At 36.0% G+C, this 6,345-nt stretch overlaps 2 long non-coding RNA genes across 2 annotated transcripts; one reads left to right on the top strand and one right to left on the bottom strand.

Moving 5' to 3' along the window:
* Window positions 1-572: 572 nt before the first annotated feature.
* LOC149096411 (uncharacterized) lies at window positions 573-2,639 on the bottom strand. The gene is made up of 2 exons (XR_016204442.1): window positions 2,514-2,639; window positions 573-1,790 (listed from the first exon to the last, which is right to left on the bottom strand). It is a non-coding gene; the product is annotated as an uncharacterized LOC149096411 (long non-coding RNA).
* A 77-nt stretch (window positions 2,640-2,716) lies between these two features.
* On the top strand, window positions 2,717-6,228 carry LOC149096410 (uncharacterized). Its single transcript, XR_016204444.1, has 2 exons — window positions 2,717-2,914; window positions 3,400-6,228. It is a non-coding gene; the product is annotated as an uncharacterized LOC149096410 (long non-coding RNA).
* Window positions 6,229-6,345: the final 117 nt, after the last annotated feature.

Here is a 6,345-nt window from a genome sequence, read left to right as displayed (position 1 = left end):
TTTAAAAATTTACCAGGAGCAATCAAATCTCTGAAAGCAGCAACTAATAACTCAAGGAAAATTGATCCAAGTAATTGGTTGACATTACTTATTACTGATTGGGGCTACTCCTAATGGCAAAACATGCCATCACTCACAAAGTAGACCAGAATTAAGATCTCACAATCAAATCACAAAAAAATCACATCTACTCAATATTAAAAAGAAAATTTCAAGGTACATGTAACTAGCTTGCAGTAATTAGCAAATTATTGATTGTGGTCAGTCATCATGTACGTGCTTCAAGATTACATAATTTACATACATGTAATTTTGGCAGAAAGTGTCCCACTCACAGTGTGCACGTGAAAGATCTCAAAACAAATCACAAGAAATGACAACCACTGAATATGAAAAAGAAAATTGCTTGTAGTAATCAGCCAGTTATTTATTGTGGTCCCTCATCATGGTATACATGCTTCAAGATCTTGCAAAAGTGCTGTCACTCACAAAGTACACCAAAATCAAGATCTCACAACCAAATTAATTCCTTTTTTTTTTTTTTTGTTCTTTCAAACAATTCTTTTTTCCTGTTTCCCATATGAGCAGTTACAGTTTTCCAGATTTGACAGTCATTTAATTTTGAAGTCAAAAGTGGTTTGAACTAATATTTGTGTACAACAGTTCAGTCATTATTGTTAACAATGTAGGAAATCCATTTTTTTTTTTTTGTCTAAATGATAAAAGTTGTTGTTCCAGTCTGTTATGAGCAGACTTATGTTGAATTTAGTGGTTGGTTTCAATGACAGATGCTGTGACCAGGCTAATATTATGAGAGTCTGTGCTCTGATCTGTTAACAAGAGGCATTCACTACTAACATCACAGCAAGCTGGCAAAAAGCGCCGGTTCCACAATAACTGTGAATAATAATTATTATTGGATGAGGTTGAGCAAAATATCATGATTCGTCAGTGGCAAGCAGATCAATTATTTCCCGAAGCTGAAGGCTGAGCCAAATAATTGATCTGTGACCACCCAGTTTGGTTTCACATTTAAATCACTCTCTGACAGCTCAGCGAAGCGATCTGCCATTTAAATTATTTCACCTGAGAGCTTGGTTTCAATTACGCATGAGAGGAAAATTCAATATTATTTGCAGCAAACACATTTACACGGCACTATGCATGAGCAGATCATTACTTGTAGGCAGTTATTTACATGTCACTTGGTGGGCTCTCAGCCAATGAAAAGGAAGACAAAATGCATTGAATGACAAAAAGTTTTATTTTTCAGTTGTCAACAATAACATTTCAGAACACCTAGAGGCCTTTGCGCATTTGCTTGGATGCCATCTTGCAAACTAGAGCACAAGCTTCAAGATCTCGCGAACAACAACTACCGAACCAAGACTTGGAACATTTCATTATTAATTATGTACATGAATAAACTGCATTATCCACTTACCCATTCATTCATGTCCTAGTGGGCTATTCTGTAACTGGTTAAATTTACTCTGTTTCTTGAAAATGTTACAAGCAAAAGCGAATAAAGAACCCTCACTGGACCACATAAAAATGCCTTGGTGGTAAATCACACTGGTTCTGCAAATCTTTCCCAACTTAATTGTTTCATCTGCTTCAGTTTCTTGCAAAGAATGAAATACTTCAGCTACATGTAGTTTTCTGTGTTTTCATCCTTCTCTTATTACTTTGTCCTCTTGTCTTTCATTATTTTTTCTTCTTCTTGCCAGGTAATTTCTTCTTCTTGAACCTTGGTTGTGCTTAGCCATATTTTTTGGAAATATATCAACCTGCCACATAAATATAGTGCATTCATCTAATCAAAAATTTGTTGAATTTGAACTACACTGAATGCTTGTCTATCCCCCACTGAAGGTCAAAACTAACATGTGCATGGGGAGAAGTCCCTATCACTAGGCCCTTCAACCATTTTCCAGAGCCTCTTTGTGTGAATATCATTTTTGCCAAGAAATCTACATCCATAATATAGAAGAATGAAAATAATTAAAGTAAAATTAACGATAGAAACAATAGGACGAATACAGGTTGAGTGACACCTAAAGTCGCAACCAAAATGCAAGGATTCGACTGTTCATGGCAGGCTTGATTCAAGCTTGGATTTCATGTGTTATAGCATGCAATTACTCAATACATGAACATGTGTACAACACATTCTTGCACGACAACAAAGTGCGATTCCATTCATTCGAATGTCCCAATTTTGTTCTTCGAGTGTTCAGACCCAATCGTTCGATTAAGTTCGATTGATTTCGATAAAGTTCGTTTAATTGAACGTTCCATTTGGTACGTGATTAGTTACGTCTGGAGCAAAGCCATGCATCTAAGAGAAAGCTTCTTTTATGAATAAACATTTGGCGCATCCAAACAAGAAATCGCCAAGCATTACCCGCGTATGTTTCAATGTAAAATACCTGAAAATACGCTTGAAAAAGTTACGAGGGTTGTAAACAAAAAAATGAAGTTTAAGCAGATAAAATAAACAGATACCGTACCGTTAAAAATCCTGGGCTAAGAACTATATCCAATGTGGCGATCGATGCGATCCTCTTGCTTCGTTTTGGCGGTCGTAACTTTTGGCGCAAACAGATTTTCCGGTCGATTTTCCGCTGACCCGCCGGTGCAATACTCTGATGCGAGCATTTTGGTCAGCTGTGATTGCATGAAACATCATGTGAATGACCACGTGACTTGTTTCCATTTCAAAATTGCTGTGTAAAACGGAGGTTTCGTTCCAGTCGTTTAAAACTAGTGCAACAGTTCATTTGTTTGTTTTTTTACCTTTTACTGGACGAAAAGTTAAGGGACCGAACCGAATCATATGACTCGTGGGTGCAGCGACCATGATTTATCTTTCTGATAGACTTCAACTTGGTAATGTCTCAAGGAAATGGAGGTAAGCCGACCATCTTCTGTCTTGGTGTGTCTTTCATTCGAAAAGATGCATGCACATGTAAATACATGTAACATATCTGTAACCACATCAGCTGTTTTATCGAATTAGATGATTGCCTGTGAAACATAGATCTGAATTTTGAATTGTTCTTCGTCCAGTCTACATAATTAGGTACTGTTCTATATACATGTATGATCGGTTATATGGCAGTTATATGTTTGCAACTGTGTATGCCATTTTTGTGCAGCCGTAAATTACTCATCCATTGTGATCATTTTACTATCTTGACATGGCATAAACTGATCGATCTCTTCGTAGGGAAATTAAAGTGCGAGCTGTGGAAGTTGAATCAAACAGTTTGTTTTTCTTCAAGTGGAAAGGCAACTTTATAGACTTAACATGATAACAAAACATACATGGAGGCTAAAATATTAAACCCTGCAATAACTAAGCAATGCAGTAAATAATTTTGTTTTTATTTTCAGCTTTGAGAAACAGGAGATGGAGAGTGGTGCTGCCCTGTTAGGGCCAAAGTCTCTGTGAGTTTGATAGGGGTCTTTCAACTGCCTTCCGGTTACAAAGTTATTGCTGCAATTCTGCAATCGTTGGTAAATTTTTAAAGGAGGAAATAACTAAATTTAGGGTTAGAAAGGAAGCTATATGTAACTTCTACAGTCATGCCACATCAGTGAAAGTACAGTTGTTTCTTGTTGGAAATGAATGAACCTTACAACTTGATGGGATAATTTTTGTTAACTTGTAAATAATAATAGTATCGATCATATATTACATACACTGCGGCTACAAAGTTTATTTCAAGGGGAACATGGTATGCATTAATTAATTCTTTCATGATTGAATACTGTGGTCTTTGTAAAACTTTACCTCAAATTGCACATGACCTTGACTTGTGACAGTTTGGGTTCTCTATAACTTACTGCAAGTGGTTTTGGTTTTTTAAGCTTCATCTTGCCAGGGCCGGAAAAAAAAAAATGAAATCTAGCTGCCCGGTGGGCCAGTATATTTTAGTTTTCAGTTGGCTCCACTAAAATATTACTAACGCCCAATGGGCATGTAGGGTTCATGCCTTATCAACTACATCAGTTACTAGTTGCTGTCTATATTCAGTGATAGACTATAACAAAATGAGTTTACTGGCACTATGAAACTAGGTGAAAGAAACTACCAACAGTGACAATATTGTTGTGTCAGATACAAATTATGCTTGGATTTTAAATTAATCCATGCTTTCAACTCACTGTTTTGCTCATCTTGCAGTCTTAAGTTTTGAAATAGGCTTTGATTAGAAATTATCATTCACAAGATTATATGTACTGAGGCTAATTTTACTTGCCCACCTGACCAGACCTCCAAACTTCCATTTTCACTTGCCCAAGAGCAAAATTTACTTGCCCCAGGCAATGGGATGTGGGTTTTTCCCTGCCCTGCTTGCTAAGACTACGAGTATTCCCTCTTTGGCTTAGGGCCTCTTCATATGAGCCCAGTCAACCAGCCTGGCTCATTTTCTGAGATCTCACCTGGCCACTCTTTCCTTCATAAAAATTTTGATGTGTTCATATATGTATGAGAAGCCAGGCTGGCCCAGTTACTGAGATCTCAGTTTTTGCGTCCAAGATCTCAGTGACCAGGATGAAAATTTCCCCATATGAACGCTCCAGCCCGGGTAACCAGGACGAAACTTTTTAGGCAAAATAGCTTCACTTTTGCAACACAGCACTTGGGCAGTTACCTCGCTCATACGAAGAGGCCCTTAGTCTATGTATCATGCGTGACACAAAAGAAAATCAACATATTTTTCTCGCTGTTTTCATTTGCATCACACACAATAGACTAAGCGAAAGAGGCCGGGACTACTCATAGTCAATATCTGTAGGCCCAATAAGATGGTACAGCTTTAATTGCTACATGCACTTGTACATGTACATAAAACAAGTCCATGACTCAAAATCAAACCCACAACTTGCTTGCAACTGTAACATGGACCACATAAATGATGCAGGATTTAGTTGCAGCCTCAGACATTGCTCAGTGATAAAAGATGAACAAAACCTTTGCACAACATGATCATCACCTACTAAATTTACAAAAGCCACACATAATGAGTTGTACCCTCTAAATTGGCCTAAGGGTTCCCTTGATTAGAAGTGATTGATGCATGTACTGCATGTACGTTTACAATGTATATAGTTCCCATGTACAGACCAGGGTTGTCATTAATTTTTTAGTCACCTGTAGCCTTATTCTCCACACCCATAGCAAATTTGTTACTTTGTGGGTGACTTCTCTAAACAACAGGGAATTTCACCTGTAGCATCAAGGGAAAATCAAGCATACTCAGCCATAACAGGTGTTACGGCTTACAACCCTTAATGACAGCCCTGCAGACATAGCATACCAGTACAAGTAAATAACCTGTATTTAGTCTTAAAATGAGTGATATAGAAGATGTTTTATACTAAGTAATGGACCCTTAGCCTCAAGTTCTCAATTGGTATTGATACATGCATGTTCCTTTGACTCCTTTACATTGTTTGCAATTCTTCTTAACAAAGAAAATATGTACCACTGGTGATGGCCGTACACTCAAAAATGTTTTGGTTTTTAAAACTGTAGTAACTTTTAGCCTTTTATACAAGTCATGTACAGTAGACAAAAAAAATATTATCGCAGGCTCAACTGTTATTACAGCTTTTCATATACAGATACGTGTCAGTAAGTGTAGAGCTACATACATTGATTATACAAGTAAAGAAAGAAGTAGAGCCAAGCACCCCCATCAAGCTTGAGTTTGCCCTACACTTACTTCTAGTATGTCATGTGTTGTTCACAGCTACAGCAAAGTTACATGTAAGTTTAAGATTTTTTTGGCACTATTGTTATGCTGTTTTGACACTATTTTTGAACTATTTTAATACTATTTTTATACTATTTTTACAGTATTTTCATACTGTTTTTATACTATTTTGTGCTATTTTTATGCTGTTTTATACTATATTACTGTATGCCATTTCTAGACTATTTTAAAGCTATTTTCATATATTTATATTGTATTTGACATATTTTTTTTCATAAATGATCCACTTTAATTTTTAAACTGTTTAAAGTACTATTGAAATATGTTTTGAGACAGTGGATTTCAATAGTGTTTTAAACAGGTTTTAACACCTTTAAAATCAGTCGAAAAATATGTTAAAAATATAATTTTGCACCTATTTTGTACAAAATACTTTTAAAATTGTCATTTAAACTAGTTTAAAAATAGTCTTGCAGATTAAAAGCTGTTTTTAAAACGATTTGTGCCCTGTTTTTATTCCGATTGCTGTGTTCCTCGAGAGATTTTTAAAGTAGTTACAGACTATTTTAATTATATTTTTTAACTTAGCAAAGGATTTCGAGTTTTGGAATTTTAA

The sequence above is a fragment of the Orbicella faveolata genome, unplaced genomic scaffold (genome assembly GCF_042242905.1).
Source record: "Orbicella faveolata isolate gen_17 unplaced genomic scaffold, um_ofav_v1 contig_48, whole genome shotgun sequence".
In the NCBI taxonomy this organism is placed as follows: domain Eukaryota; kingdom Metazoa; phylum Cnidaria; class Anthozoa; order Scleractinia; family Merulinidae; genus Orbicella; species Orbicella faveolata.
Note: the sequence above shows the minus strand (reverse complement) of the source record. Positions and strands in the feature narration are given on the sequence as shown.